Consider the following 25501-nt stretch of genomic DNA (forward strand, 5'->3'; position numbering starts at 1 on the left):
TAAGGCCTTCATTCCCTCTGAAGCCCATATGACTCCCAGGAAATAGACCTCAAACCTCATTCAGGTTTTTGGTTTGTTCTTTTTCCTTTCTAGGTGAAGAAAATGGAGCCTCACAACCTAGTAAATTCAAAGGGGGTGAAGAAAGCACTCTGGTGTCTTGGCATTCTAGACTCTGGGTTCTAGGCTAAGTGTTACAGATACTCTGGCATGGATGTCCAGAGGAACAAGGATTAATCTTTAGGAAAGATGTTCTGAACCCTCACCAACAAAAGCTAGCATGAGGCTAAATCTCACAGTGATACCATCTTTGTATGTGAATATGCTAGGACCAGTATTATACAAGAACCGAGGGCTGTGTTGAGCCTTCTCTCCTAGAGGTTTAGGTGACAAAGAGAAGAGTATGCCTTGAGTGTATTCAGGGATACTATTTATATGCTTCTACTTGCTAAGTCTTTGGAGTAAATTTCCCTTTACAAAAGCTGGTATTCAGTGGTCAAATGGAACTGCAGTCACTGTCCCCTAACAATGGGGAGAACATAGCTACCAGCTTGGGGCTTGAGCTGATGGCAGTAAAGAAAAGAGACCCCAAATCTCTCAAAGAACCCTAGAATACTGAGGGACAGATGTAGCCAGCTTGGCTCTAGGAGAGAAGCCAAGGTGTACATATAACATAACTTATCACTAATTTGAACGGGAAGAGACTAAGAATCTTCTAGTCCAACCCTTTTATTTTACACATGAGAAAACTAGGGTCCACATAGCTATCTTCAAGTATTCTATACCTGGAAACATGAAGACTAGAAAATCTGTGCATCCTAGCTAGCTGGTGCCTCCCTTGCCTATGACATCAGAGATGGGAAACCAATGAGACTGCCTGAACCAGACTCACCCTATAAAGCACTTGGCCTTGTCCAGCTGCCCTGAGATTCTTAGATCCTTGAGCTGCCTTGGTATACAGAAGGAAGAAGGGCTCAGGAGTCTGAGAGCTTTGTGTGATGATACACCTAGTCCTGGGAATAGTCAAGATCTTCATGGACTCCATTTTCCTGTCAAGGTCTGAAGACCACTGTGCTGAGACTCTCTGGTGACATCTCTTATATCCTTCTCTTGCCTTTCCCTTCCCTGTCCTAATTTAGAAGGGTCAGTCTTGCCTCCAATTCACTGAGCTAGTTTGGAGGTCTTATTTGCTGTCTCAGCTCAACTGGTCTATTAGCTGTTCCCCATAAATGATGTTCCATCTTCCAGTTTTGTACCTTTACAGAGGTTCCTGATTCCTAGAGTGTCATCCCTCCTAACCTTTGTTGCTTAGAATAATTTGCTCCCTTAGGCCACTTATACATGATCTTTCCTGATGCTCCCAACTGCCTCCTCCCCCCTCCCCAAAATATATATATTGTATTCACATGATATATATAAAATTTGTATTTACCTGGCTGTGGACATATATTTTTCAATAGACTGTAAGATCCTTGAAGGCAAGCTAAACTTTTTCCTTTGGTTTCAGAGGGCAGAACTGAGAGCAGCAGGAGAATTTGAGGAGAATCAGATTTTAGTTAAGTGGGAGCTTTATAAAAATGGAATGGATTCCCTCAGGAGGCAGAAGGTTGCTCTTCCCTAGAGGTCTTCAAGCAAAGGCTGGATGATTGCTCATTGTGGAGGCTATGGAGGGAACTCTTGTTCAAGACTAGGATGGGATTAGATGGTCCCTAAGATTCTGTGATTCTCTGGCTAGGACATTTTGTAAGCCTTTAACTTCTTTATATGGCTAACTGTGGGCTAGGTAAGCACTTTGGGCAGGACACAAAATAAATGTAAAATAATCCTAAATTTAAAAATAATGTTAGCTCCCCCCTTGGTAGGATGGGGTGAGTAGTGGCTCTGGTATCAGACAACTGGATTCATATACTATCCTTGATGCTGTGTGACCTTAAAAAACCATTTAGCCTCACTAGACCTCATTGGCCAAATGTCTGGGTTGGACTTGATGACCTCTGAGGTCTCTTCTAACTTTAGATCTCTGATCTTATTTGGACACCTTCCTCATTCTGGTTCATAGATACTGTGTCATAGCCTTTGAGCAAGAGGAGACATTAAGGATCACTTAGTATAACCCTTTTATTTCACAGAACAACAAATCTAGGCTCATAATAATGAAGAAACCTGCCCACGATCACACAGGTAATAAGTGGTGAAGTCAAAACTGAGCCCAGTTCTCTGATTCCAAGTCTGGGGCTAACTGTTGGAAGATACAATTAGTTCATGGGAATGAAACCCTTCTTCCCTGTGACACGATCTCTTTTACTTTTTTTTTCACCTTTTCCTTTGTAAATTAGGTCTCTAGCACAGTACATGACCTGAGTGAGGTAGGACAGAATGTTCTCATTGAAGACACAAAAGCACAAGATGCTGCTATAGGAGTTGCCTTGAAATAAGCCCAAGGCTTCCTATCTGATTAAACTTTCAAACACAGACCCCCTTCATAACATAGTTTTCTAGGGCAGTGAATCCAGGCCTCATTTATCCTATGGACCAGAAAGCTCAACAAGAGTTCAATGGATCAGTGAGATCAGGGCCCAAGGGAAAGAGCTGTAGTTCTCGTTTTACTTCTTCTGGTTGTCTGGCTCCACGTTAGCTTTTCAGAATTTCTAAGGTCCCTCCTTTCTCTGGAACTATAATGCTATGATTTGGGTTCAAAGGGCCTTTGGCAACCATGAGGAATGTTAGTTGTTAGTGAAGGGAGTTACCAGACTGGGAATCCAAGGATCTAGATTCAAAATGTAATCCTCATACTAATTTGATCTTAGGAAATTCATTTCTCTCTTTATGCCTCATTTTCCTCCTCTGGAAAATAATGGAGTTGGACTCGATGACCTCTAAGGCTCCTTCTGACTTTCAGTTGTCTATTACTGCCTCAGATTTTATGAACTTGGTCTTCTGGAGCCTGTTGGTTCAATGGGTGGTGATCTATTAGAACAAAAGCTTAATCTCCTTGCGAGATCCCAAGCATCAGCCAACACTAGTCCCTCTCAGGCTTGGCTTTATTATAGATTCTAGTAGGTACATCCCTGGTAGTTCAAACCCCTACCATAGTCTGAAAGGGGACCCCTAAAGTCAACTTGGGTTTAGGCATTCAGTTATTACTGGGCTAATAAAAACCAAGTAAATAACAGTGTCAAGCATAAAATCACTTAATTGAAACCAAATAGGAAATAAAAAAAATTAGCATCATTCTCAGCAAACATCCCAATAAACTCCCACTCTGTTCTTTCTCAGATGGTTAGAGTAAGAAGCCCCCACTCTTGTTTATTTCCTCCAGGCCCCCATCTGCAAAATGAGGGGAAAGGCATAACATCTTGGCAGATCTTGGCAGCCTTGAGTATACATTGCTCCTCGCTCTTGATTGGCGGTTTTCTACAGTCTCTTTATGCCACTGGCAACTCTCACAGATTCCTTAGCTTGGCTAGCCCATCCTGTTCTAGCTTGGCTGGCACCCTCTCATCTGGTCTATTCAATCCTTGGCTTCATTTCTGGTTGGCTCCATGACTCAGAATCCTTTCATCACTGACTTAAGTCATTTCACTTCACTAATTCAGCATCCTTTCAGAAAATGGAAGTCATGGTGTCCTGACATTGGGCCCAACTCTTAGAACCTGGAGTCTCAAGGGAAAGGTGATTTCTTGTATACTGTGCTGGAAATTAGAGAGTTCCCTTCAGCGCGGCTCTATTACACACACAGTTGTAAATTGGTCCATGTGGTATAGTCTGTCTTTGAGATCACTGTTTCTATATAAAATCTAACAGGGAGAAAACAGAATTCTTCCAGGATATGATAGACTGGCAAGGCCTAAAGAGGAGTAACAGGAATGTGGGTATAGTGATGATACCCTAAAGAATCAAAGACAAAAAAGAAAAAATCTCATTTATGCCAAAAGATGTATAGTAGTGTAAGGGCCAGAATGTAAGGGGTTAAAATTAAAGGGTTGGACTGTGGTCACCCACCAAGAAATATATTACTCAAGTCCGAATGACTTTTTATGGTATTTATTTACAAAAAGAGAAAGAATGAAAGTAAGAAAATCAGAGGGAGCAGACATTTACTCTGGCCTGGTCCAAACCAGGTAGGGCTTAAGAGACCCCAGCAAAGGGGGCCCAGAGCTAAATTAAAGCAAGAGTTTTAGCCACAAGGCCTCCTCCAAGCTGAGGGGCCTCTCTGGAGGCTAGGACCTCTAGGAAATCAGGGAAGAAGTCAGCCTTCTCACTCACCCATGTGGTAGTTCAAAGGGAAAGATTTAAGAACAGTTTTACCCAGTCTGGGGTGTCAGGTCCAGTCAGAAGATCCTTTTATCAGCCTCCAATTCAAGCTCAGAACTCCAAAGAACAAAGAACTCCACTCACAGGAAGTTGTAACTCCTTTTAAAGCTGCTTCTTTGCATCACTTCCTGTGCCTCCCTCTACTTTTATGTGGACCAATTATAGCCCATAGTTTTGCTTAGGACTGCCCAAGAGCCAGTTAGTGGTTTCTGATTCGTCACCCACTTTCTCACACATGGGTCACAGACCGCCCCACTTAAGGATAAGTGGGTGTATATACACTTCCGGGTGATTAAATCTAAAGATGGGCAAGGGAGAGTTAATTTCATCTTCCCAGTAGTACAGGAATCCTTTCCACATCACAACTTTCCCCATTGGGCTTTCAATATATCTCTGGTTGCCATAATAAATTAAACAAGGATTTGGGGGGAGTTTTGTGGAACATGTGAAGACCAGCAAACCACCCAGTAGTTTAGAAACCCAGAAATGCATAAAATATACATAGAGTATCGTATAATAACATATTTTTATCTTTTAGTACCATAAATATACATAATTTCTTAAAATAAGTCAAAAGTTTGTGAAAAGAACCTGAAAGCCAGCAGATGACACCCAAAGGCTAGAGATGTTACTGTTGACCTCTAGATAGCCCATGACCAGATACTTAACCCAAATTTTACAATAAGGCACTATAAGCACACCATCTGGGTTACCAGCCTGTTTAACTGGCAGGTTTCTGACTCTCTTGACATTAATGGGGAATCTGGAAAGAAGGGAGGACTTAGGGGCAAAGATGAATTTTGGACATGTCAGGTTTGTGATGTGTATGGGACGTTTAGTTTAGTTTTTTTTTCTAAAACCCTCACTTTCCCTCTTTGAATCAATACCATATATTGGTTCTAAGGCAGAAGAGTGGTAAAGACTAGGCAATGGGGGTTAAGTGACTTGCCCAGGGTCACATAACTGACAAAGTGACATTTAGTTTTTGTTGTTAGTCAATTGTTTCAGTTGTGTCTGGCTCTTGTGACCCTGTTTGGGGCTTTCTTGGCAAAAGATACTGGAATGGCTTGCCATTTCCTCCTCTGGCACATTTTATAGATGAGGAATTGAGGCCAAGAGGGTTAAGTGACTTGCCCAGGGTCACCCAGCTGGTAAGTATCTGAGGCCAAATTTGAACTCATGAAGATAAGTCTTCCTGATTCCAAGTCCAATGCTCTGTCCACTATGTCACTAGTGATTTACAAAAAGCAAGTTGCTAATGTGGGACCAGAGCTCAAAAGTGAGGCTAGGACTGGATTTATAGATATGGGAATCATCTGCATAGAGATAGATGAACTGACAACCCTGGGAGGTAGGTGCTATTATTGTCCCCATTTTACAAATTAGGAACTGAGGCAAGTAAATTAAGTGACTTGCCCTGGATCACACAGCTAGTAATTGTCTGAGGCTAGATTTAAACTCAGGTCTTTCCTTCTCCCTGGTCTACCTTCTATCCATTTAGCCACCTAGCTGCCTAGATAGCTAGATAGCTAGATGACAGATAGATGGACAGGGAGAATTATAGACAGATCAATAGCTAACTTGATAGGTTGTTATAGAGAGACACAGGTAGGGAGAGAGAGAGAGAGAGAGAGAGAGAGAGAGAGAGAGAGAGAGAGAGAGAGGCGAGAGAGAGAGAGAGAGAGAGAGAGAGGGAGAGACAGAGAGAGAGAGAGAGAGAGAGAGAGAGAGAGAGAGAGAGAGAGAGAGAGAGAGGGAGAGAGGGAGAGAGAGAGAGAGAGAGAGAGAGAGAGAGAGAGGAGGGAGAGAGAGAGAGAGAGAGAGAGAGAGAGAGAGAGAGGGAGAGAGGGAGAGAGGAGAGAGAGAGAGAGAGAGAGAGAGAGAGAGAGAGAGGGAGAGAGGAGAGAGAGAGAGAGAGAGAGAGAGAGAGAGAGATACATAGATACACAGATAGATACACTGATTGATACATATGTAGATATATGGCTAGATACATACATATGCACACACACATAAATAGATACATAGATACACAGATCCAGATACATAGATAGATGAGAGATAAGCAGATACACAGACACACAGATGGATACATGGATAGATACATAGATATGTAGATAGATGGATGGATTGTATACATAAATAGATAAATACACAGATACAGATACATAGATATAGATAAATAGATACATAGAGACAGATACATAGATAGATAGTAACTGATCAACAGCTAGGAAGTTATAGACACACACAGATAGACATAGATAGTTTTAGAGAGAAAACTCACGTAGAGTTAGAAATATATATGTATAACTACACACAGAAATATTTCTAGTTCTATATCTCTATTTACCTTCAGGAGAAAAGAAGTGATGGCAGAAAAGGCACCTTTTGGAACATGCTGACACTTCCTGGAGGGAGAATAGAACCCAATCACCATGAGCACTGACTGCCAGAATTCTGAGTATTTCCAAGCCTCCAGATAGTTAGATCTGAGACAGACAGTAAACCAGGTCGTTAGTTGTTTCTACTTTTAAAATTCCTCCCTGGAATTCAGACCCAATGGCTAGAATCTCCTTCCTCCAACTCCCTCTCTCCCCCAAATATCTCGTATTTCATTATTGGGCAAGACTGACATCTCTTCAGTGCTCTCTGTCCTTCTGACTGGAGGGCAGTTCCAAAACTTTTCAGCTCCTTTTCATATTGGTCTGTATTAGACTGTAAGCTCATTGAGGTCAGGGAGGGTTTCTTTCACTTTTTCTTTTATGTCCCCTTTACCTAGCAAAGCATCTAGAACAAAACCAGTGCTTAATAATCCCTTACAGACTGGGTAAACAGACTCAAATCAGGAAAGCTAGGGAGTGTGTATGTTGGGGGGGGGGCTGGAAAGGAACAACTTCTCCAAGCCCTAACTTGTCCTGAGAATCTTGTGGCCATCCAGCTTCACCGTGACCTTATTGGGCAATAGCAGAGGGGACCTGTACACTCTGTATCTGCTGTGTCCTTCATGCTACTTCTCCCCAGGACTCTCTGTCCATACCTCCGAGGAAGAACAAACAAAATCTCCCCTACTAATCCTGGAGGCATGAACAAGCTGTTATGATTTAATTGTGCCATAGTGAGTGAGCAGGTCCATTATGTTGGAGATGTTAAGGCCCTATGGTTGGCCACCCAAGGGCTTTGGTGACTGGCACCACCACGAGATTACTTAGTATGTGTACATATGTGAGACCTGTATGGTGCCCTCAATACCTCTCCATTGTGATGTGTCATAGGCATCTCAAACTCAGCATGGCCAAAGCAGAATGCATTTTCTCCCCTTAAATCTAACCTTCTTAACTTTCCTATTTCTGCTGAAGTTACCATCACCCTTCTAGCCTCCCAAATTCTCAGCCTAATCAAAGTTATCTTAGAAAAAACAAACCCATTACCTTCGGTCTTATATGCACAATTGTTATGTATATTACTTTTGCAACTATACATGTACATTAATATTTACATTGTATGATTATATGAGTATCTGCTAAGTATTAGTTCCAAAACTGAAGAGTGGGTAGGGGCTAGGACAACTAAGGTTAAGTGACTTGCCCAAGATCACAAAGCTAGGCAGTGTCTGAGGCTTTATTTGAACCTAGGAGCTCCCATCTCCAGGCCTGATTCTATCCATTAAGCCATCTAGCTGCCCCCTTGACCATCATCATAATCATCATCATCCTCTTTTTCTCTTTCTCCTCCTCCTTCTCCTTCTCCTTCTTCCTCTTGTTCTTGTTCTTCTTATTGTTCTTCTTCCTCTTCTTCTTGTTCTTGTTCTTCTTGTTCTTGTTCTTGTTCTTCTTGTTCTTGTTCTTCTTCCTCTTCTTCTTCCTTTTCTTCTTCCTCTTCCTCCTCCTCCCTTATATTCTGTCTTAGAATCAAGACTGTGTATTGGTTCCAAGGCAGAAGAGCAGTAAGGGCTACTCAGTCTTCTTTTAATGGATCTTCATCTAGGCCATGCTCATTAACCAAGGGTGTTCCCTAAGGCTCTGTTCTTTCCTTTCTCCCTATAAATTATTAAACTTGATTATCTGGTCAACTTCCCTGGATACAAGAATCATTCTTATGCGGATGATTCTCAGATTTATTTGTCCAGTCCAAACCTTTCTTCTGACCTCCAGTCTACTATCTCTAACCAGAGATAGTTAGGTAGTGCAGTAGACAGAATCAGGAAGTCCTGAGTTCAAATCCAGCCTTGTACACTTACTAGGTGGGCCAGTCAATTAACCTCTGTTGACCTCAGTTTCCTCAACTATAAAATAGGGATAATAATAGCACCTACCTCCCAGGGTTGTTGTAATGATCAGTTGAGATAATATTTGTAAAGTGCTCTGCAAAACTTAAAGTGCCATCTACCTAGCTTCCCTTGATGGGTTCCCATGACTGACATGGTACTCCTGCTGTGGTCTGACCAGATATTTTTGTCTGGCAGATTTGTGCCCAGGTTCAAATTACAAGACACTAGAGAGGACCACAGTCAAACTTACAGTTAACAGGCATGAAGGATTTCTTAACAGATGCACAGGCTCAGTTTCTAGGCATTACTAATTTGGATCACTTGGAGCAGTGGTACCTGGTCACTTTCCAAGAAGTCCATATCTGGAGCTGAGGGCTGTCATTCCAACTCCATACTAAACCTGTGTCTGGCCAATGCACCAGTCCCTAGACCAGTAAGTCAAGGTGATCTCCTCTTGCCTACCAGATGGGGGGATGTCATCCAGTTTGCCAATATTCCAATGGGGCAGAGATCTCGTCAATGTCAACATTCCCTCCAATAATACAAATTGCTGCCCATGCATATTTGCTCATCTTGGACAATTCTTGTCCATGACCTCCTTATATTCACCACTAAGGGTTTGCTCAAAGGGCAAGATAAATGCTTCTCAAATGTTTTAGTCTCAAAGAAAGGCCCCTTTATACTCGGGGTATCTGGATGGCTCAGTGAATTGAGAACCAAATCCAAAAACAGGAGGTCTTAGGTTCAAATTTGGCCTCAGAAACTTCCTAGTTGTGTGATCCTGGGCAAGTCACTTAACCCCCATTGCCTAGCCCTTACCACTCTTCTGCTTTAGAACCAATGCCCATTAGTGATTCTTTTTTTTTAATTGAACATTATTTTTATTTGGTCAATTTCAAACATTATTTCTTGGATACAAAAATCATTTTCTTTTCCTCCCCACCTCCCGCCACCCCTCCCATAGCCGATGTGCAATTCCACTGGGTACCACATGTGTCCTTGATCCAAACCCATTGCCAAGTTCTTGATGTTTGCACTAGGATGTTCATTTAGAGTCTCCATCCCCAATCATATCCCCTCGACCCCTGTAGTCAAGCTGTTGCCTTTCCTCAGTGTTTTTACTCCCACCATTTGTCCTCTGCTTGTGGGTAGTGTTTTTTCTCCTAGATCCCTACAAATTGTTCAGGATTACTGCATTGACACTAATGGAGAAGTCCATTACATTCGATTGTGCCACAGTGTTTTAGTCTCTGTACAATGTTCTCCTGGTTCTGCTCCTCTCACTCTGCATCACTTCTTGGAGGTCGTTCCAGTCTCCATGGAATTCCTCCACTTTATTATTCCTTTTAGCACAATAGTATTCCATTACCAACATATACCACAATTTGTTCAGCCATTCCCCAATTGAAGGGCATCCCCTCGTTTTCCAGTTTTTGGCCACCACAAAGAGCGCAGCTATGAATATTTTTGTACAGATCTTTTTCCTTATTATCTCTTTGGGGTACAAGCCCAGCAGTGCTATGGCTGGATCAAAGGGCAGACAGTCTTTTATTGTCCTTTGGGTATAGTTCCAGATTGCCCTCCAGAATGGTTGGATCAGTTCACAACTCCACCAGCAGTGAATTAATGTCCCTACTTTGCCACATCCCCTCCAGCATTCATTACTTTCCTTTGCTGTCATGTTGGCCAACTTGCTAGGTGTGAGGTGATACCTCAGAGTTGTTTTGATTTGCGTCTCTCTGATTATAAGAGATTTAGAACACTTTTTCATGTGCTTATTAATAGTCTTGATTTCTTTAACTGAGAACTGCCTGTTCATGTCCCTTGCCCATCTATCAATTGGAGAATGGCTTGATTTTTTGTACAATTGATTTAGCTCTTTGTAAATTTGATTAATTAGACCTTTGTCAGAGGTTTTTGTTATGAAGATTGTTTCCCAGTTTGTTACTTCCCTTCTTATTTTGGTTACATTGGTTTTGTTTGTACAAAAACTTTTTAAATTGATGTCCCAGTAGTGATTCTAAGACAGAAGGTAAGGGTTATTTTAAAAAAATTTTTTTAAATAGTAATATTTTCTGTATTCAAAGTGAAAAATAAAAATTTTAATTAGTTCTTTATGTTAAAATAACAATAAACCCATCACATGTAACATACATTTTTTTCTTAAAAACAATCAGATTTTTTAAAACAAAAGAATTTTGGGAGAATAGCATTGTTTACATATTTTTTGCAAACCTCTTTCATGTCCAGCTTAATGGAAGACAGTTGGACTCTCATATATGCTTCCGCACTGAATCAGTTGCATTATTATTATGGTTGAAGTGTTTGAAGAAAAGCTGACCTCACACAGAAATGTAGTTAGGAAGAAAAGGCTATTTTTAATAGGAAAAGATCTTAGTGTATTTCAAAAGTAGTTTTGCTTTGTTTTGTTTAAAAACCCATATCTTCCATTTTATTAAGTATTGATTCCAAGGCAGAAGATAGGTAAAGGTTAGGCAATGGGAGTTAAGCAACTTACCCAGGGTCACACAGTTAGGAAATATCTGAGGTCAAATTCGAACCCAAAACCTTCCATCTCTAGGCCTGGCTCTCAATCCACTGAACCACCAAACTGCCCCTTCCCCCAGTCACTTTTTTTTTTTTTAGAACCCTTACCTTCTTTCTTGGTATCAATACTGTGTATTGGTTCCAAGGCAGAAGATAGGTAATGGCTAGGCATTGGGGATCAAGTGACTTGCCCAGGGTCACACAGTTAGGAAGTAGCTGAGGCCATATTTGAACCCAGGACTTCCCATCTCTGGGCCTGACTCTCAATCCACTGAGTCACCAAACTGCCCCTTGAAATCACTTTTAATAAGACCCAGTATGCAGCAGAAGCAAGATGATCTTGCCCTGGTGTAGGAGATGGCAGTTGTATTGTAGCCTGTGAATTCCCTCTGAGACATCAAACAAGTCCTGACTCTACTGACCTTCTGTGGGATGGATAACACGGTCCACATGTCTTCAGCTGATTTTCCTCCTATCGTTCCCATTCCTTTGGGATCTCGGTCTCTTAGCTGCTCCCCTCATCCCGTGCGGCGATAAGGCTGGCACCTTGCCCTCCGCAGCCCCTCTCAGATACCATGCAAGGCCAGCTCAGAAGGGAAAACTGTGCCAAGCTCCTGGCAGCCCATGTCCAGCCTTGAAGCCGTCAGTAAACTCCCCTCCTGTTCACGATGATGGATGGTAGAGCAAACTCCAGCCTGCTAATTGGCAAGAGCAAAATGCATTGATTTAGAGTCTCTGAAGGATTCAGTCTGGAAATCAGTGAAAGGGCAATGCAAGGGCCCAAAGTGGGGGTGAGCTGCAGGCAAAATGAAAACCTCTGAAGAAGAATTAGAATAAATATAGATCAGAATCAATTAAGGGTGTCAAAGACAGTTGTCGGGTCTTTTATGAAGGCCCTACTATGTGCTAGGTCCTGAGCTAACAGCTGATGAGAAAAAGAAAGGCAAAAACAAAGTCCTTTTTTTTTTTAAACCCTTCCCTTCGGTCTTGGCTTCCATTCTAAGACAAAAGAGCAGTAAGGCCAGGCAATGGGGGTTAAGTGACTTGTCCAGGGACACAGAGCTAGGAAGTATCGGAGGCCAGATTTGAATGTAGGATCTCCCATTTCCAGGCCTGTCTCTACTATTACCTAGCAGGTCCTAAAAAAATCCAGTTCTTAAATTCAAATTTCTTCTGGTCTATTGGGAGCCCAACATGCAAACAACTATGTACTGATAAGATGTATACATGTAGTTGTCATCAGGCCAAGGCTTCCTGTTTCTCTGGAATAAGGATTAATTTTCTCTAAAAGGAAACAAAGCTGCTCTCCTTAAACTTCACTGCTCCAGCTTCCCTTGATGTAGCTTCCTGGTCCTCTAAGATCATGCAAAGTCCTTCTCTCCTAAAGTCACTTAACATCTTTCTGCCTCAGTTTCCTCATCTGTAAATTAAGGATAATAGTACCCACCTCCAAAGATTGTTTTGAGGATCAAATGAGATAGTCCAGAACCTCTCCTTTATTAATTATTTTCTATTTATCCTGTATAGAGTTTGCTTTGTATATATCCATTTGCATGTGGTCTCCTTTGTTAGACTATAAGCTACTGAGGGCAGGGACTGTCTTTTGTCTCTGGGCATCCCTACACAATGCTGGGTCCATTTGTTCAGTTGTTTCAGTGTGGCTGACTCTCCATGATCCCACTTGGAGTTTCCTTAGCAGAGACCCTAGAGTGGTTTGCCATTTTCTTTTCCAGTTCATCTTAGAAAAGAATAATTGAGGCAGAGTGAAGTGACTTGCCCAGGGTCATGTGGCTAGGAAATAACTGAATCCAGATTTGAGTCCAGGAAGGTGAATCTCTCTCCACTCTCTCCACTGCACCACCTAACTACCCTACCTGGTACGTAGTAGGTACTTAATAAATATTATTGGTGGATTGATTTGTAAAACATTTTACAAACTTAAAATTCTATGTAAATGCTATTATTATTCTGTTGATCAGAGCTCCTAAGTCTTTCAAAGTTGTTTGGCTTTTTAACATTCCTGTTATTAAGTTCTGCTGGTTTTGTGGTCTTTTGTATCACTTCATACACATTTCCCCAAATCATCGCTGTCATCGTTCCTTAGAGCCTGAGAGTATTTCATCCCATATGTACGTCATAGCTTGTTCTGCCATTCTGCAAGCCGTCTCCTCTCCCCAGCTTTGCTCTTTGGGCATTGCCATTCTCCCAGTCACCCAGACTCCCCATCCCCTATTCCAAAGCCTAAGGAAGAAGGGCTCCCAGAGCTGTGTTAGGGTTTATGCTAGTAGAAAGCACCTGTTTTATTTCTGAGATAAATTAAGATGCAGAGCCACGAAACCAGATCATTAGAACCTGTGGCTGTGGTAAAACACAACAACTGGGATTGTCTGTTTACCTAGGAGGCCTCCACCCTGGCTGCCACAGTTTGGGGGAGAAAAAAGGAACAGAATGACAAAAAGACCTAATCAATGGGATTGTAGATTATTATATTCCCAACCAAGTCTTTTGGGCAGTCAGGTGAAATAGTGGGTAGAGCACCAGCCTGATAGAAAGACTTGATTTTCAATCCAGCCTCAAGTACTTACTTAGCTGAGTGATCTTGGGCAAGTCATTTAACATTGGTTTCCTCTGTTGTAAGATAGGGGTAATAATAGCAACTCCTTTCCAGGGCTGTTGGAATGATCAATGAGATAATAATCATAAAGTGCTTGGGACATAGTAGTAGGTACTTTAAAAAAGGTTTTTCTGTAAAGATATTTTATTTTACCAATTACATGTAATATAATTTCACATAAGTTTTCCAAAGTTATATGATCCAAATTGTCTCCTTTCCTCCATTCCCTCCCCCTCCCAGACTTGGCAAACAATTTAATCTGGGTTATAAATGTAGTATCATGCAAAACATATTTCCATATTCTTCATTTTTGTAAGAGAATAATTATATAAAACTAAAAATCCAAGTAAAAAAAATCATTTTTGTAAGAGAATAATTATATAAAACTAAAAATCATATGCTTTGATTTATATTCCTCCCTCAACAATTCTTTCTCTGGAATTGGATAAGTCTTTGTCATAAGCCCCTCAGAATTGTCCCAGATCATTGTATTGCTGAAAGTAGCCAAGTCTTTCACAGTTGATTATCCTACAATATTGCTGTTACTCTGTACAATGTTCTCCTGGTTCTGCTTATTTCACTCTGCATCAGTTCATGTAGGTCTCTGCAACTCTTTCTGGAATCATCCTGCTCATCATTTCTTTTTTTTTTAAACCCTTACCTTCCGTCTTGGAGTCAATACTGTGTATTGGCTCCAAGGCAGAAGAGTGGTAAGGGCTAGGCAATGGAGGTCAAGTGACTTGCCCAGGGTCACACAACTGGGAAGTGGCTGAGGCCAGATTTGAACCTAGGACCTCCCATCTCTAGGGCTGGCTCTCAATCCACTGAGCTACCCAGCTCCCCCCCTGCTCTCATTTCTTAAGCACAATAGTATTTCATCACCATCATATACCACAATTTGTTCAGCCATTTCCCAACTGATGGGCATCCCTTCATTTTCCATTTTTTACCATCACAAAAAAAGCTGCTATTAATATTTTTGTACAAGCAGATCCTTCCTTCCTTTTATTTTTATCTCTTTGGGATATAGACCTAGTGGTGGAATTACTGGACCAAAGGGTTTGCACAATTTTATAGCCCTTTGGGCATAGTTCCACATTGCCCTTCAGAATGGTTGGATCAGTTCACAACTCCACCAGTAATGCGTTAGTGTCCCAGTTTTGTCACATCCCCTCCAACATTTATCACTTTCCTTTTCTGTCATATTGGCCAATTTGATAGGTGTCAAATATGCATTTCTCTAATCAAGAGTGATTTACAACACTTTTTCATATGGCTATTGATAGTTTTTATTTCATCTGAAAACTGCTTCTTCATATCCTTTGACTATTTGTTAATTGGGCAATGCCTTGTATTCTTATAAATTTGACTTAGTTCTTTATATATTTGAGAAATGAGACCTTTATCAGAGAAATTTGTTTTAAAATTTTTTCCTTTTTATTGTTTCCCTTCTAATCTTGGTCACATTGGTTTTGTTTGTACAAGCCCTTTTAATTTAATTTAATTTCCCTTTTTAATTTAACATAATCAAAGTTATATCTTATATAGTTTATATCTTATAATGTTCTCTGTCTCTTGTTTGGTCATAAATTCTTCCCTGCTCCAGAGATCTAACAGGTAAACTATTCTATATTCTTCTCGTTTTCTTATGGTATTACTCTTTATGTCTAAATCATATACCCATTTTGATCTTATCTTGGTATAGGGTGAGTTATTGTCTCCTAGTATCTAGTTTCTGCTATACTATTTTCCAGTTTTCCCAGAAGTTCTTATCAAATAGTGAGTTCTTATCCCAAAGTCTGGGATCTTTGGGTTTGTCACAAAATAGATTGCTAAGATCATTTACCCCTAATCTATTCCATTGATTCTCCATTCTATTTCTTCCATATTATTTTAATGATTACTGCTTTGTAGTGCAGTTTGAGATTTAGTTCTGCTAGGCCACATTTTCATTTTTTTTTTCACTAATTCCCTTGATTTTTTTGATATTTTGTTCTTCCAGATAAATTTTGTTATTTTTTTTTTCTAGTTCTATAAAATAGTTTTTGGTATGGCACCAAATAAGCAAATTAATTTCAGAAGAACTGTCATTTGTCCTAGCTGTGTGACCCTGTGCAAGTCACTTCACCCTCACTGCCTAGCCCTTTACCACTCTTCTGCCTTGGAACCAATACCCAGTATTGATTCCAAGACGGAAGGTAAGGGTTTAAAAAACAACAACTGTCATTTGTATTATATTAACTTAACCTACCCATGAGCAATTAATGTTTTTCTAATTGTTTAGATCTAATCTTATTTGTATTGTGGAGGAGAGAACTTACAATGCATGCAAAGGACAGAAAGCTGAGGATGGATCATCTGTCAGTCAAATGAAATTTCCATTTGGAATATTACTGAGAAAAGCAGTTGGAGCCAAGCAATGGTTGGACTGGGCAAAAAGGCTTTTGGCTGATGGTGGTGACTGAAGCTGAAGACTTTTGCTGACTGGCTGAGGTGAAGGAAGGAGAAAAAGAAAGACAGTTGTCCTCATATCTCTCTGACTGATTGTGTTTCATGCTAGTGACCAAATTGCTAATACTCTCAATATTCTCCAATCCAACACTCTCTATAGAGAATAGGGAAATCCTACCCCTCTTACCTTATCCTCCATCCTTGCCCTGTCTTCCCCAAATAAACCCTTACTTGAGAAAAGAAGAGAAAAGAGTATTTCCTCTGAAATCTCATAGCTCACAGAAGGAAGGGGGGAGGGGAAGCTGAAAGGCTTCTGAAGAGGGAGGAATAGGGAGGAGGGTAGGCAAACCTTGATCCATTAGTTACTTAGTATACCCTCAAATATACACCCTCAAAATATATCTATAACAGTATTAAAAGTGTTTTGCAATTGTATTCATGTGATTTCTGTGTTTGTCTTGGCAAGGCAGATTCCTAGTTATTTTACATAGTCTAGAATTATTTTAAATGGAATTTCACTATCTTTTGTTGCTGGACTTTGTTGGTAACATATAGAAATGCTAATGACTTATGTGGGTTTATTTTGTATGCTGCAACTTTGCTAAAGTTATTATTTCAACTAGTTTTTTAATTGATTCTCTAAAAATATCATTATATCATCTGCAGAGTGATAGTTTAGTTTCCTCATTGTCTAATTTAACTCCTTCAATTTCTTTTTCTTCTTTTAATTGCTAAAGCCAACATTTCTAACAATATTAAATAATACAGGTGATAATGGGCATCTTTGTTTCACGCCTGATCTTATTGGGAAGGCTTCTATCTTATCCCAATTGCAGATGGTATTTGCTGATAGTTTTAGATAGATATTATTTTAAGGAAAAGTCTATTTATTCCTATGCTTTCTAGCATTTTATTTATTTTTCATTTGAAAAAATTGTATTTATTTTTAAGTATTTTTCCAAGGTTACATGATTAGTGTTCTCTCCCTCCCAATTCTACTGGATTATACATATATTATCACTTTGTAGCTATTTCCATATTATTCATTTTTGTAGTAATCTTTTAAAACCCAAACCCCAAATCATATACCCATATAAACAAATGATAGATCATATGTTTTTCTTCTGCATTTCTGTTCCCACAGTTCTTTCTCTTGATGTGGACAGCATTCTTTCTTATAAGTGCCTCAGGATTTTCCTGGATCATTGCATTGCTATTAGTAGTAAAGTCTGTTACATTTGATCGTCCCATAATGTTTCAGTTACTGAATACAATGTTCTCCTGGTTCTGCTCATTTCACTCTGCATCAGTTCATGGAGGTCTTTCCAGTTCATATAGAAATCTTCTAGTTCATCATTCCTTATAGCACAATAGTATTCCATCACCATCATGTACCACAGTTTGTTCAGTTATTCATGGCTGAACAGATTATGGTACATGATTTCTAGCATTTTAAAAAGGATGGGTATTGCATTTTGTTGAAGTCTTTTTCTGCATCTATTGAGATAATCATGTGATTTCTGTTGATTTGGTTGTTGATATGCTCAATTCTGCTAATAGTTCTCCCATAAATCTCACCTGTATAAATCTCAATCTGATCCTTTGTGATAAATTGATTGTAGCCTCTTTACTAGTATTTTATTTAAGATTATTGCATGAAGGGGGCAGTTGGATAGCTCAGTGGATTGAGAGTCAGGCCTAGAGATAGGAGGTCCTGGGTTCAAATTTGACCTTAGACCCTTCCTAGCTGTGTGACCCTGGGCAAGTCACTTCACCCTCATTGCTTAGCTCTTACCACTCTTCTGTCTTGGAGCCAATACATAGGATTGATTCCAAGATGGAAGGTGAGGGTTTAAAAAAAAAAGATTGTTACGTGATATTCATTAAGAAAATTGGTCTGTAATATTCTTCCTTTGTTTTTTCTCTTCCTTGCTTAGGTAGCAGCACCATATTTGTGTCATAAAAAGAATTTGGTAAGACTCCTCCACCTATTTTGCCAGTGTTTATATAGTATTGGGGTTAACTGTTCTTTAAATGTTTGATAGAATTCACTTGTGAATAATTGGCTGGATATCACCATCAGAAGTAGGACTATAGCCAGAGAGTCTGGAACTTGGGGCAAACCCAGTTGGGAGGAATGGGATTGTCCTACTGACCACCTCCATTGTGGGCCTAGGGGTAGAGAGCATGGGAGTCAAGGACAGTGGGGATCTGAGAGGCCAGGACATTAGGAGGAGAATCAGAGTCAAAAACTATTTATGAAATATCTACTATGTGCTAGGCATTGTGTTAACTTCTGGGGATACATAGTGAGGCACAAGCCAGTCCCTGCTCTCCAGGAGTTGGCAGTCTAATGGGGAAGAAAAGAAGCTGAAAGATGGAATGGGGGTGAAGCCCGGCAGTCAGTGGGAAATGATTTGTGGAACTCTGAGTTTTTCCTGGAACAATGGCAAGTTTCTGGAGGTGATATAAAATCTAGGTGATCAGTTGAGTGGGAGATGATGTGAATTTGAGAAATACAGAGAGAAGAGAGAGAGAAAGGAGAAAGAGACAGACAAACAGAGAGGGAGGGGGAGGGAGGGACAGGGGGTACTGAAGAGAAATAAGTCTCTGAAGCAGACCTTTTTCAAGGGGGAGAAGAAGCTTGAAAGAGCCACATACTCAATTTATGGGAATGAAAGAAGAATGAACTGGAGGGAGGCAGCTGAGTGGCTCAGTGGATTGAGAGCCAGGCCTAGAGATAGGAGGTCCTAGGTTCAAATATAGCCTCAGATATTTCCCAGATGTATGACCCTGGGCAAGTCACTTGAACCCCATTGCCTTTCTCTTACCACTCTTCTGCCTTGGAACCAATACACAGGATTGATTCCAAGTTGGAACTTGAAGGTTTAAAAAAAGAGTGAGAGTGAGCTGATGCTCCTCTTATCAGAAGGACACTGTCACTAGGCTGCTCACTGGGTCACTCCTTACCTCAATGAAAAATGACCAACTGTCAAGATAATTTTAGGGTTATGACTTAAAATCTAAATTTAATTGGTCTCTGGGGAAAATCCCAAATAAAATACCCAAGTCAGTCTGGAACTTTATGGTAATTTAATTAATATAGAGGGAAGGAATTTAAGGAGAAAGAGGGAAGAGAGTATAGGATTCCTCCTGTCTTTAGGTCTCTGAAGAAGATTAGAGGCTTCTAAGTGGATAAAGTTGGAAAAGTAAAGGAGGAAATTCAGCCAGAAACTCACCACCAAATGGGACAAATAGCTTGTAGCTACGCTAAGATGCCAGAAGGCTCAGCATGCTGCTCTCAGCTAACTCTCCACCACCAATAAGGTGCCAGGGAGAGCAAAATTCCCAAATATATAGGCCTTTCACCCTTATGTCTCCTCCTCTAAATTTTCACATCTACCAATCATATCAAAGGCTTTTTTTTTCTCCAGGACTGCCCATACTTTTAGTTCTCATCTTCTTTGATTTGATTATATCTTTAGAGTTACTTAGCACTTCTTTTGTTAAGTTCACCTTTTGTGAGTTACTTGATCTTTTTGTGATTAATTTAACCTTTATAGTTACTTAATACCTTTTTGTATTAAGATCTAAAAATAGACTTAGCTTAAAGTTCTAGCTTCACTCTAAGGTGAGAACTAAGTACCTTCATTGTTCAATCAGGAGATTACAACTTTATCTTCCCCTAAAGTGCAGTCTAAGTAGGGTGGAGTAATTTAGAGTTCCCAAGACATTCCTGATTTTGTTAAACTAAGTATCTTCATTCTTACAAACAGGAAATAGCTAAATCCAGTCTTCACACTTCTTGGGCAATGAGAGAAAGAATAGCTGATATAGAATCAAGAAGACCTGAGTTCAACTTTTGCTTCAGTCTCTTAATTGCTGTGTGACCCTGGACAAGTCACTTTGTCTGCCTCAGCTTCCTCATTGGTAAAATGGGGAGAAAATTTCCAGGGTTACTGTGAGGTTCAAATGAGATCACAGTGATAGTCTTTGGTGCTTTGAACAATAATACAGTATCTCTCTGGTGTCAGAGGGAGGATCTGAAAATGCCAGTGGGGAGCAAGGAATGACATCAGGCAATCTTGGAGAGGGACCCAGAGCTGGGTCTTCCAGAGAAGCTTAGGTTCTGGTGAGACTCAGAAGATGGAATGAATGGGAGGTCAAGAATAGAGGAGAATTGATCTCTGAAAAGGGGAGGGCACCCCCCATGGCATAATGGAAAAGGAGGGCAGGGGAAAATAGGGCTGAGAAGGGCTGGTGCAGCAGGTGGGGGCAGAGATGGGAGCTATCTACGCCTGTACTGGTTACCCTGCTGAGCCCTTCCTCCCCCACTGAGCCCTCACTGATCCAAGATGTCCCAGGAGTGAAATCAATCCCTGAACAGATGGCATGTTAAGAGTAGTATAGCCTGGAGAGAACCTAACAGTCATGATATGAGGGGAAGTAAGGGGCAGCTCAGGGACCAGATTGGGGAGGGGGAAGGAAAATCTGGGTTCACCAAATGTCAATGCCCCATAGGTCTAGTGCTAATCCTAGCTCTAGCTAGAAGGCCTGAATTTGACCATTTAAGATCTATGTGACCCTTAACCTCTAGAAACTTTAGTTTCCTCATCTGTAAAATGGGGATAATATCACTTATACTTCCAAGTTTGTTATGAAGCCATGTGTAAATGTGCTTTATTATAGGCTAAGGCAGCTAGGTGGTAGAGCAGATAAAGCAGATAAAGCACCAGGCCTGGAGTCAATAAGACTCAAGCTCAAATTTGATCCCAGCTGTGTGGCTGGAGGAATCACTTAACCTTGTTTGCCTCAGTTTCCTTATCTGTCAAATGAACTGGAGAAGGAAATGTCAAACCACTCCAGGATCCCTGCCAAGAAAACCACAAATTGGGATCATGAAAAGTCAGATGTGACTGAAACGACTGAACACCACAAGTGCCATCTTCGTTTTGGGCCCACTTAATATTTATATAATACACTGAGGTTTCCAAAGCACTTTTTTCACCCTGTGGGGGAGGCAGGAGGGATATTATCAATGTCCTCATTTTGCAGGGGAGAGGATTAGCCTAGAGGACCCCTCATCAGCCATGTAATTAAGGGTCCAAAGTGGGATTTGAACTCCTTACTCCCCTCCCCTCCCCCAGCACTGCCCATAGTTTCAAGTAGTCTCACACTGAGAAAGTGTCTCTTGTGGTCTCTTGCTTGTCCCACCCACCCACCCACTGGCATATAAGAAGCCCTTACTGGGTGCTCATTTACCTGCCTGCCTGCCCACTGGGGTAGTCCAAGCTAGCCACAGGTGTGAGACAGTAAAATGAGACAGGAGACCTAGAGTTCTTGTTCTAGTCTTGGTCCTCCTCCTAATGTGACTTTGGCCCAGGTACTGGATCTCCCTGATCCAGTTTTATCTCCTGTAAAATGAAGGAGTTGGGACTTTTTCAGTCACATCCAATTCTTCATGACTCCATTTGGCAAAGATACTGTAATGGTTTGCCGTTTCCTTCTCCAGCACATTTGACAGATGAGGAAACTGAGTTTGGACTAGATAATCAATCAACAAAGACATATTTATTGAGCAATATCAAAGTTCTAGGCATTTTGGTAGAGATGTGGGCTCCTTGCTGGAAAAAACAAACTGAGCAGTCCTTTGTCTTCAAGGAACATCGACAGGGCTGTCCATAGAATGGGGCATAGAACTGAGATTTCATGAATTCCTGGTTGAGAAATCTCTCTCTCTCCCTCTCTTCCTCTCTCTCTGTTTTTTTCTCTTTCTCTCCTGTGTCTCTGTGTGTCTTTGTCTCTCCCTCTCTGTCTCTTGCTTTCTCTTTCTTCTCCCTCTCTCAGTCTATCTCTCTCTATATATTTCTTTCTCTCTCCCCACCTCTGCCTATCTCTCTGTGTCTTTCCCAATCTCTGACTCTCCTCCCTCTATCTCTTGCTCTCTTTCTCTGTCTGTCTCTCCCCATCTATCTATATCTCTCTGTCTCTGTCTCTGTCCCTCTCTGTAAACCCTTTTGACAGTATCAATTCTAAGGCAGAGGAGAGGTAAGGGCTAGGCAATTGGGGTTAAGTGACTTGCCCAGGGTCACACAGCTAGGAAGTGTCTGAGGCCGCATTTGAACCCAGAAGGAAGGCTCCAGTCCTGGCTCTCTATCCCTGAGTCTCCTAGATGCCCAAGGCCAGTTCTGTATCCGGGCTCCCCTGCCTCTTGTCCAGCTATGGGGAGGTACGATGGATACCCAGGAACTCTAGCAGGGAAGGCTATAGATGACCTCCGAGGTCCCTTTCTAAGCTCCATCCAGTTCCAACACTGAGAGTTCAAGGCTTAAATCTGTGGACTAAAGTTCACATTTTCCCCATGTCTGAGCTGTATTCTGGCTACCTAGTCTGTGTCCGCTGCCTGCCCAGCAGTAATGGGTCTTTTGGGGGCCCTTGTTGGTCCAGATTTCAAATGTCACTTGAAGCTGTCATTAGCTCTGCTGAGACTTGAAATGACCTTCGGCTCAGTTAGCTTGGAGCCATGGAGACACACCTGTCAGGCACCATCCGCCTCCCTGGGAGAATCCTGCTGGCGTTAGCACTCTCTGACCCCTTTGACAGAGAACATGCCTCACAGGACCTCGAGGAGACTAAGAATGTGACCTTGGCTTTTGTTTGGGACTTTTTGATCCCTGGATTTCAATCTGGCCCCCACAGAGGGCCGAGGACATGAGTGACCGGTGCCAGGCAGGCAGAGAGGGGCCGAGGTCTGCCTGCCTTCCCCCCACCCCAGGCTGAGCTCCAGCTGCCCTCCTCCAGGCCATCTCAGTCCTTCTTCCCCCACTAAAGAAAAACTGTCCAGTTTGGAGGCAAAATTTTTTTTTTAATCTTGGCAAGATGATTTTATGCCTCTAAAAGCCGGATTCTGAGAAGGGTTCACCAGGTTGCCAAACAGGGTTAGGAATTCCTCATCTAGATCTATGAATTGGGGCGTGAGCAATCCTTTTGTGCTGTCTGGTATTGTTGTTTTGGAAACCCTGGCAATGTTAGTTACACGGCATGCCAGTCTACTTCACATATTCCATAATCCAGTCCGAGAGACTTTGCTGCCCTGCCCTGATGAAACCCTAATTTCCTTTCTCCAAGCCTTTGTATAGGTCATCCTGCATGTCCGGCATTCCCTTCCTTCTCATTTCCTAGAATCTCTCTCCAAGTTCAGCTCAGGTGATGACTTTCCTCATGAGGCCTCATCTCCCAGATGCTAGTGCTTCTCCCAACTCGCCTTGTCAATAGATTTCTTATTTATTTATTTATACATACATGTTATTTCTCCTAATATCTTGGAAACTCTTCCAGGGCAGGGATTGTCTTGCTTCTTTGAACTTGTATTCCCAATATGTAGCTTAGGAACTGGGGTAGTTATGATATGTGGCTTGGGAGTGCCAAACAGCCATTCAGGGGCACCCAAATTCACATCTAGCCCCAGAAGCTTCCTAGCTATTCAGAGGAAGAACTGGGGGAGCAGAAACAGAGAAGAAAAACAATGGCTTGATCACATGTGTTGATGGAGATATGACTGGGGACATAGACTCTAAACGATCACCCTAGTGCAAATATCAATAATATGGAAATAGATCTTGATCAATGACACATGTTAAACCCAGAGGAATTGCTCGTTAGCTATGGTGAGGGGATGGGAAGGAAAGAACACGAATCATGTAACCATGGAAAAATATTCTAAATTAATTAAATAAAAATTTTCAAATGAAAAATTAAAAAAAAAAACTTCCTAGCTATGTGACTGCAGGCAATCCATTTCACTCTGCTTGCCTCAGTTTCCTTATCTGTAAAATGGGCTGGAAAAGGATATGACAAACTACTCCAGTATTGTTGCCAAGAAAACTCCAAGTGTGGTCACTGAGAGTTGGACATGACTAATCAATAATATGGAGATCTAGGGGACAGCTAGGTAGCTCAGTAGATTGAGAGCCAGTCCTAGAGACCAGAGGTCCTAGGTTCCAATCTGGCCTCAGACACTTCCCAGCTGTGTGACCCTGGGCAAGTCACTTGACCCCCATTGCCTAGCCCTTACCACTCTTCTGCCTTGGAGCCAATACACAGTATTGACTCCAAGACGGAAGGTAAAGGTTTAAAAAAAATATGGAGATCTAGCTTTGGATTCAGGACTCAATGTTTAAAGATCTGGGTTCAAATACTAGTATCAGAATACCTTCTGATTATATATAGTCTCCCAGCACTCCCAAGGTTGAAGAGCAGGTTGAGCAGGTCCTAGAAAAGAGTTCCCTCTTGGGATGTTCTCTGGACCAATGGAGTCCCAGGTCTGTTGGCTCCCTCAACCTCCCACCAAAACCAAATGTTTATGGTTGGAAAAAAGGCATTGAAAGGGCAAGATTTAGTGAGAGGCTGCCCTTGGGAGCAGAGTGGGGAGAGAGAGAAGTCTAGATAAGGGAGATTTGTAGAGCCTGGGAGCCCTGTAGAGAGGTGGGGCCTCAGCCTAGAGATAAGAGCTAGATAATGGAATATATGGCTAATCTGCTACTGCAACAAAGAGAGAAAGAACCCTCCCTCCCTGCACCCCTGCACCCCCATTCCTTGGCTGCCTGGCTGATAACCTCTCCTTGGCATCACTCTGCAGGGGAGAGATGGTAGACATTTAATGACTGACTCTCCAAAAAATGGCTGGAGGACCTCCTTGGAGGTTCACGAGCATTTCTCCATCACTTTCTTAAGCCCAGACAACCAACCAAATACTTGAGCTAAAAGTAAAAATAACTTGAGTAAAGTAAAATAACTTGAGCTAGAAATCTAGGAGGAAGAAGGCGAGCATTAGAAATACCCAGCTGGAGTCCCCTAAGGCCCCTGGCCCCAAATGCACATAGCAGGAACTGGGCCAAAGGGATTTGATTGGAGGAGGGATGGGGCAGGTCTAAGGCTCATCCAATCCTATATGCTTGGTTGAGGTAGTCTAAAGTCTGGTAGTGAAGGAGACTGAGGCCAAGGGGAAGGGCAGAAGGCAGAGAGACCAAGACTGAGAAAGCAGGAGGGTGAGTCGAAGGTCCCCAGATAGCAGGACTCAAGATCCAGACAAGACAGAAGGCACTGACAAAATGGCACTGGGGAACAGGGAGCATTGCCAGTCTCTCCTCTTGGCTCTGGGTATCAGCAGGATGTGATAGGAATGGCTAGTCTTGAAGAGGGGACCAAGAAATTGTGGTGTCTTTATAAGAAGAATCAGTTTCAAGGAACACTAGAAATTGGAAGGACAGAAAGGGAAAGAGAGCTAGGATGAAATGGAGTTTATTAAT

General features: G+C 41.6%; 2 long non-coding RNA genes across 2 annotated transcripts in view; one reads left to right on the forward strand and one right to left on the reverse strand.

Moving 5' to 3' along the window:
• The first annotated feature begins 906 nt into the window (after positions 1 to 906).
• The window catches only part of LOC130456500 (uncharacterized), a 41820-nt gene continuing 17225 nt past the window's right edge, over positions 907 to 25501 (forward strand). The window contains exons 1-2 of the long non-coding RNA XR_008915472.1: positions 907 to 1084; positions 18131 to 18166. This is a non-coding gene — a long non-coding RNA (uncharacterized LOC130456500). The remainder of the gene's footprint in view (positions 1085 to 18130; positions 18167 to 25501) is intronic.
• LOC103096728 (uncharacterized) lies at positions 3249 to 7514 on the reverse strand. Its single transcript, XR_459721.3, has 3 exons — positions 7352 to 7514; positions 6665 to 6803; positions 3249 to 3885 (listed from the first exon to the last, which is right to left on the reverse strand). It is a non-coding gene; the product is annotated as an uncharacterized LOC103096728 (long non-coding RNA).

Source organism: Monodelphis domestica, chromosome 1 (assembly GCF_027887165.1).
Source record: "Monodelphis domestica isolate mMonDom1 chromosome 1, mMonDom1.pri, whole genome shotgun sequence".
NCBI classification, from domain to species: Eukaryota; Metazoa; Chordata; class Mammalia; order Didelphimorphia; family Didelphidae; genus Monodelphis; species Monodelphis domestica.